Genomic DNA, 8,430 nt, shown 5'->3' with positions numbered 1-8,430 from the left:
GATAGTCATATATATGTTACGGACAATGATGTAAATTGGCCATTGACATTAGAGACCGAGCATTGTCGTGAATGTACTGTACATTTCCCCTGGTTATTAGCGACAATGCCCGGTCAGTAACGACAATAACCTTAGCTATTGGCCAATGTTGTAAAAAAAATAACCTAAAATTAGAGTATTCGTCAATAACCGGTCAATAACTACAGTGGCCAAAAGCAAATGGCCAATGTTGATAAATAAATAAAATTAGGTATGATCTCCTATTATTTTTTTTATATAAGATAGCTTTTGAAGGATAATCATTTTTATTTTAACAAGATAGTGAACCATGACATTTTGTAACACTTTCTACATAAATTTACTACGAGTAATTTCAGCACGAGCACAAAAATGAAGCAAATAATAAACATAACATATCTTTTATTCTAAATTTCAATATTGACCGATTTATAACGGGCATTGTTGGCATTGACCAGGCAATGATGGAAATGTTATCAAGAATTTAAAATTATCATCAATGTCCAGTTTCTATGGACAATAACGTTAATATCTGGCCATTGCCGACAATGACTAATTCAACAGGACATTGTCGATATTGACCGGTTATTAACGTTATTGACCGGATTTACGTTATTGCCCGTAATATATACACTCTCTGATGAAAGCTAACGAGCTTGAAACCGGCAAGTGTGTTTATGGCACTTTCTGAACTAAGTGAAATATAAGACGACTGTTTACAAATAAGACGAAGGCGTTACCAAAAAATTGTTCTCAATAAAAGTTTTATTTTTAATATTATTTTTAATTTATGTGAAATAAAACTTTCAATTGAATAATTTTGAGCTAGTTGAACAAAATAATGTGTGTTGTTTAATAGATAATTTGTTTGTGGCTCTTCAAGCTACCTTTCCCATACAAATATGTTGATGATATAATTTGCGCTGTCGCACAAGATCATAATATACGGACAACGTTAAAAGTTTTTAATTCATTCAACAAAAACATACAATTTTCTGTTGAAATGGAGAAGTCATCTGTAAATCTAATAATCATATTATACTAAACTGGTATCAAAAGCAAACAAAATTAGGAAGGTTTCTAAACTTTGCTTCCAATCATTCTAAAAGTCAAAAGTGTAATTCCGTTATTACTCTGAACAAGCTGAAAATGCGAGCATTACCATAACGAAAACTTTGTATATTTACGTATTTAAATTCATAATATGGAACATTGTTATTATGAAAAGTTGTTTGGAATTAAAAACTGTGTTTTAATGTGCAATTATATCATTCTAATTTAAATATTGTGATCTTTACTCTTGAGCGAAATTCATATTTTTTGACATACGTCGTATAGATAAAATTTGATATATATGATCGTTGCATCTTAGATCTTAGACCATGAATAGCTTTTTATGAAGAATAACTTTTCTTTGTCAAATTAAAAATAAAAGAGTTATAAATGAAAATGATGTTGGTATCCATAATTTGAGAAAATTCTTCAAATATTTATTAGAAGGATGTAATTGCAAATATTTAGAACATAATTTTTTATTTCAAACAACATTTCATAATCATAATTTTCAATATTGTGAAATTATAACACTTATCCATGAACTTTCAGTTTCAGTACTCACTCAGTCGTATTGGCTAAAAAAGAAAACTCCACTTATCTGTGAAAGTTACACCACTCTTTCTCAATACAGGTTGTCACTATACACATCAAAAATCCAACCAATATTTTCAGAACGTCCACATATTCTGTTTTCTAAACAAATCAAGACATTTCAGATCGACAAACACCACTTTCTCGAAACGGTTAATCAACGATGGCCCGACTACAACCAGATTTACACCGATGGATCAAAACAAATTCGTACAGGCGCCACTTTTTACGATCACACCACAAAATATCACGAAGAGATCAGATTACCAGATGAGGCAACGATATATACAGCAGAAATGTTTGCAATAAGTGAAGCTCTAAAGTATATACTTAGGACTGATAGATCGAAAAGTATTATATTTACAGATAGCAAAAGTGTCGTGGAGAGACTAAAGAATATAGGTGCGTCGAAGAACTTAAATCATCTAGAAGTAGAAATATTACAGACCAATTACGAAATACGTAGCTCACAACGAAAGGTGATAATAGTTTGGATAAAAGGACATTCGGGTATTCAAGGAAATGAAATTGCCGATAAGTTTGCAAAGGCTGCGTCAGACTTAGACAGAGAGTGTATTAATCAGCGTATTCCTTATACCGATTTGAATTCCATACTTAAAATTCAGCTCAAAACCAAATGGCAAGAATTGTATAACAGCAAACAAACAGGACTAAATTACAAATCATGTCAAGTCCAGATCCCGAGGCTAAGATGGTTCCACAACCAAAACAACAGAAACTTTATTATTACCATTAACCGAATAAGAGCAAATCATGCAATGTCACCAACTTATAAATTTAAAATTGGTTTAATTGATGATTCTTCATGTTTATGTGGTGAACTGGGAGACTTAACTCATATTATACTCGGGTGTTCATTAAATAGTGAAAGCACTGATAAATTCTATAATGAAATAGTTAATAACAACATTTTTTTACCCATAAATTTAAATTGTATAATTTTCAATACGAATAATAATATATTGTATTTCTTATATAATCACACCAAGAGGTGCAAAATGAAATTGTAAATTACTAACCACATCTTTGTTAGCAGTTCTGCAACTAATTATATTTTGTACGTGTGCACCGAAAAAATATAAAAAAAAAATATAAAAAAAAAATTAAAAAAAAAAGATTTAAAAAAAATTAAAAAAAAAAATAATAATAAAAAAAAACAAAAAAAAACAATAGTAAAAAAGAATATAAAGAAAAAAAAAAGCAAAATAAATTATACATATAAAAAGATAAGTAAAAAATTAAATTATAAAGAAAACAAAAGAAAAATTTGCACACATTAATCTTACCTTACTAATATTTTGAGCATTGTAATCGTGAGGAAGGATGAGTTTTAAATAAAAAAAAAAAAAAAAATAAAAAACAAAAAGAATTGTTATAGTTAAAGAAAAAATTGTCTGGCTAATTGGTCCCTACCAAAGCCATCAAATTAATTTAAAAAAAAAAAAAAAATATTGTGAAATAAATAAAGGTACTTTACTCTTTAGCAAAATTCATATTTTTTAACATTCCTTGTATAATATAGATATAATTTGATATCTGATGGTTGAATCTTAGGTTTTAGGCCGTGCAGAACTTTTTATGAAGAATAACTCTTTTTCGTAAAATTAAAAATAAAAAATCCACTAGGAAGAATTTCCTGTAGCTGGCTGTATACCATTAATTACAAGTAAAATTTAATAAAAAATTTTTGGTCTTGGTAAAAGGTATATTATTTTAAAAAGCCCTATAGGGCTACAAACATCGAACAGAACGTTTTCGCTCTAAAAAGAGCATCATCAGTGTTGCAAGAACATGGTGAGCCAACCAAAAAATACGAAGGTCAAAGCCTTTCAAAAATGGACTAAAAGTCACATCAAAATGCTAACATAGCAAATTCCAAAGGATGAATATAATCCCTAAGGATATGGCCCTAGGATAACATATGACTCCCACACGTTGTAAGTGGGTCAAAGGTAACAAATTAGGTCATTATGTTACAAGAGCTGACAGGCAACTCCGTGTTGCCTGTCAAGGTTTTCATCTCCGCTTTTTCTAGCAATCTTTTTTTCCTCTCTGTGTCGGGTCGTGTTTCTGCCGCGTACGTCATTATTGGTCTGATGACTGTTTTGTAAATTCTGCCTTTCATTTCTTTTCCGATATTTTTATTTCTCCATATTGTGTCATTCAGCCAACCTGCGGCTCTCTTTGCTCTATTCACTTGATCTTCCACTTCTGTTTCGAGCCTTCCGTAGCTAGATAGTGTGATGCCTAGGTATTTAAACTCCTCCACTTGTTCTATTATCTGACCTTCCAGCTCCAATTTACATCTTATTGGATCTGCTGTTATAACCATGCATTTTGTATTTTTTGAGGAAATTAACATGTTAAATTTTCGGAGATTATGTTGAATTGGTACAGCATACGTTGTAAATCATCTTCACTTTGAGAGATAGTACTGCATGGTCCGCATAGCAGATTATTTTAAGTTGTTTTTCTCCCATTTGGTATCCTTTTTTGGTTCTTACTTTTTTTATTATTTCGTCCATGATCAGGTTGAATAATAAAGGACTCAAGGAATCCCCCTGTCTAATCTCATTGCCGGATTCAATTAAGCCAGTTAGTTCATCCTCCACTTTTACTTTTATTGTGTTGTTCTGGTAGATGTTTTCTATCGTTTTAATTATTCCCACTAACATGCACTGTTGGTCAACCAATTTAGGGCAAAAAAGTACCTGTATTACATGTATTAAATGCTGCTTCTTCTTCTTCTTCTTCTTCTTCTTCTTCTTCTTCTTCTTCTTCTTCTTCTTCTTCTTCTTCTTTTTTAGTCATGACTCTGTTTTTTTCAATGTGCCTACAGTAAGTTGTCATTCCGTCGGTTTCGTGGTCTTCCCACTGATAGTCTTCCTATTGGGTAACCGTCTCTCGCTTTCCTTACGACTCTATTTGTTGTCATTCGGCTTCTGTGGTCATTCCAGTCTAATCTTGTGTTTCTTCAGTTATTAATGTTCTCCGTCGTATATATGTACTTCTAGCTCTGTCCCATAGTGTCTTACCATCGATTTTTCGAAGGGTTTTCATTTCCGCTGTTTCGAACAATCTTTTTTGCTCGAAATGTATTAAATGTTCTTACTACTAATTTACTAACTAAAATTTTGAAAGACACAAACATTCAATAAATTGTAATTCTCGCATTGTAATATTTACTAAAATTTTAAAATTTGTAACTGACTGTGTACCTGTATTTCTTTACCTAATATATTCGATCAGTTAACAGGTCTCTTTTGTTCAAGTAGAAATAGTATATTACTTTATGAGGCGGAGAAGCATGACTTTTCTTGACGCGCCCGATATTACGCGCCGAACGAAGTGAGGCGCGTAATAGAGGGCAAGTCAAGAAAAGTCGCTTCTTTGCCGAATAAAGTATACCATTTTTTCTTCAAACGTAGCAATTTTCAACCATAAATAGTACAATTCATACGCTATTTTGACTCGAAATTAACTGTGACAACTATCAAAGTCGTCTAGATGTTAGAAATTAAAATAATTAAGTCGTCGGTGGGATTTGCGTCTCCCTGGTTACAGTTGTTTGACAGTTGTTTGCAATTATTATTACGACGAACTTCAGCAACACTTTTAATTGATGGAGGCGGAAATCTAGAATGCCTCAAACGACATGGGGGCTGGAAATCAAGCACGGTTGCCGAAGGATATATAGAGGATTCAATAAGAAATAAGAACGATAATGCTCAAAAAATTTTAAACCCTCATGATTCGCCAACATCGGGAATGATTGCTGAAAGTTGTGCTCGACCATCAGTATCATCAACAATTACCAATGCGTATCAAGAGTCGGGAACATTTTTGCACGGTTTCAATTTTGAAAATGCCTCATTAACTAATTGTACTTTTAATATTACTATAAATAAAAATGATGTTTAATTGTTGTTAATGACATTTGTATTGTTGCTTTGTGACATGTTTCATATTGTTGCCATGACAACATTTTTCCCTCCGCCGTAAAGAAATGGGAAAAAAACTGCTGCCGGCGGAGACATAAAACTTTGACAGGATCAAGTTAGATAAGTAAAGTCATCATTATTTGACGTTTGAAGAAAAAATTATTTTTCCACCTACCTCTACCGAAAGTATACTTTTCCTGACATAATTGTAGGGAGCAAAGTCGTCCCTAGGGAGTAATAGCTATTTGTATAACAAGGGAGGAAAGTGCTACTTTTCCTCCCGAGAATGAAGTTTACTGCCCGACGCGTAGCGGAGGGCAGTAATCATTCAAGGGAGGAAAAGGCACTTTACTCCCATGTTATACATATGGTTTTTCCACCTTCCTCAAATAACAAGTCATTTTTTCATTTTTACTTAATTTATTTATGTGACTAACCAACAAAATTTATTAGAACTAATAAAAGTAACAAGTAGGTACAATATAACTGTCAACTGTCAAATATAAGTCAAATTATTAATGTAAACATTGTTAAATCAGAATAACAATTTACTGTTTTTTACCATTCTGCAAAATACAGAGTGTTTTTAAATACACGTTAAAATGTATAGATACTTACGTAATAGAAAAAATGTATTGTACAGGGCGTCAATAAGTTATATTTCATGAATGAAATACCATAACGTCACTTTTACTTTTCCTCCCTAGGGAGGAAAAATATTTTCCTCCCTAGGGAGGAAAAGTACAACTTTGCTCCCTAGAATCAGGTCCGGAAAAGTATACTTTCGGTAGAGGTAGGTGGAAAAATACTTTTCCTCGCTAGGGAGGAAAAGTAAAAGTAACGTGGTGGAATATCATTGATGAAATAATTTATTGACGCCCTGTACAATATTCTATCATCTATTACGTAAGTATCTATACACTTTAACGTTTATTTTTGGAACACCTTGTATTTTGTAGAATGGTAAAAAACAGTAAATTGTTATTTTGATTTAACAATTTTTACATTAATAATTTGACTTATACTTGACAGTTGACAGTTATAATGTACCTACTTGTTAGTTTTAGATCTCTAATAAATTTTGTCAGTTAGTTACATAAGTAAATTATTTAAAAATGAAAAAATGACTTGTTATTTGAGGAAGGTGGAAAAATCATATTTGTATCTATAACATGGGAGTAAAGTGCCTTTTCCTCCCTCGAATGATTACTGCCCTTCTCGGGAGGAAAACTTCATTCTCAGGCGGAAAAATAGCACTTTCCTCCCTTGTTATACAAATAGCTATTTTGCAGGTAATGAATTTGGTTTCATGTTTTTTTTTCTAACATCATTTTTTTTTCAGCTTTTCTATTATTATTTTTTCTGCAGCTGGTTTCTCTTCTATTATTTGAAGTATCATATTCGCATTAGTGTATTTGGTATAAACTAAACGTTCTTTGTGCATCCTAATAACTCTTTTTTTATTAGACTTTGGTTTTGATGTTTGGCAATTTTTAGTTCTTTAATTCAGTATTTTTATTGATTTGTTTGAATATCATCAACAAAATACTCTGCTGTAAATTTCTGATTGGTATTTGTGATTTTTATTTATTATTAAAATAAAGAGCCAATAAATAATAAAACGATTATAATATTAATTGAGTTTGTTAAATAACTGTGCATGTCAGTTTTGCCCTCTATTAGCAATAAACTGAACTACGACTAAATTTTAGTCGTATAGCAAATATCACTGGACTATAATGCCATCGTATGCTGATTCGTACTTACTCACATAGATGTCCCTGTCGGCGAACTAAAATTGATTACTTATACCTACACAACAAAAAACTATTACAACGCTATTACTATTTTAATTTACTATTTACTTCTATGTTTGTACTATAATATATTGATAATATACATAGACTCTGGACTAAAACGAAATATGTAGGTATGTATATATTGTTTACATCGGTATTAGGAATGTAAACATGGTTCCAATTATCTATTAGTTGCATTACCTTACTCTAATCAAGTAAATAAATATTTACATAGGTAGGTATACTGTATGAGGTTGTTATGTAATCTTCCAGATCCGTACTAAAAAAGTAAATCAAAAGTAATGCCGGTTGAATTTTAAAAAAGTGAACTTTTAGAATTTATATCAACATAAAAACGATAAAAGTATACATAATTACCACAAAACATTATAGTAGAGGACGAAAGTATGCTAAATATGCAGTTACTCGAGCATCATGGAAACCTATTGGGTTGTGAAGAGTAGGTCCTAAAACCAAAAAAAGTTAAGTTTTCCATAAAGTGGGGGACTTCCCATTTTTAATTTAATTTTCCATTTCCAACAATCTTTTTTTCCGATTACCGCACCATCTATCAATAATTCGAAAAAATGTCTCGAATAAAACAAGTTACTTATATTTACGTAAGGAATCCAAATCTGCAATAAAAAACGGGGGCTTCTATTTAAGATTTTAAAGTAACCCCCCACCCCACCTCCGTGGGAGGTTTTGGTGCCATTCGATAGATTTTTCAAAAGTATTGAATACGTGTATTTTTCTGTTTTTCGATCTGATGTTCATTTCGCGAAATATCGCGGGGTTCGTATTTAAATTTTAAATTTACCCCCTACCCCTCTCCCCAGATAACACAAAGACATCTTAAAGAAATCTAAAAGATAACTCACTAAAGATGTTTTAGACGTCTTAAAGATGTCTGGTATTTCCGGAAAGATTTCTTTATGACGTCTTAAAGATGTACGGATGTTACAAATCCTTACATCTTAAAGATGTCTTTTTTTGTCTATTAT

This window comes from Diabrotica virgifera, chromosome 3 (assembly GCF_917563875.1).
Source record: "Diabrotica virgifera virgifera chromosome 3, PGI_DIABVI_V3a".
Classification (NCBI taxonomy): Eukaryota; Metazoa; Arthropoda; class Insecta; order Coleoptera; family Chrysomelidae; genus Diabrotica; species Diabrotica virgifera.
Note: the sequence above shows the minus strand (reverse complement) of the source record.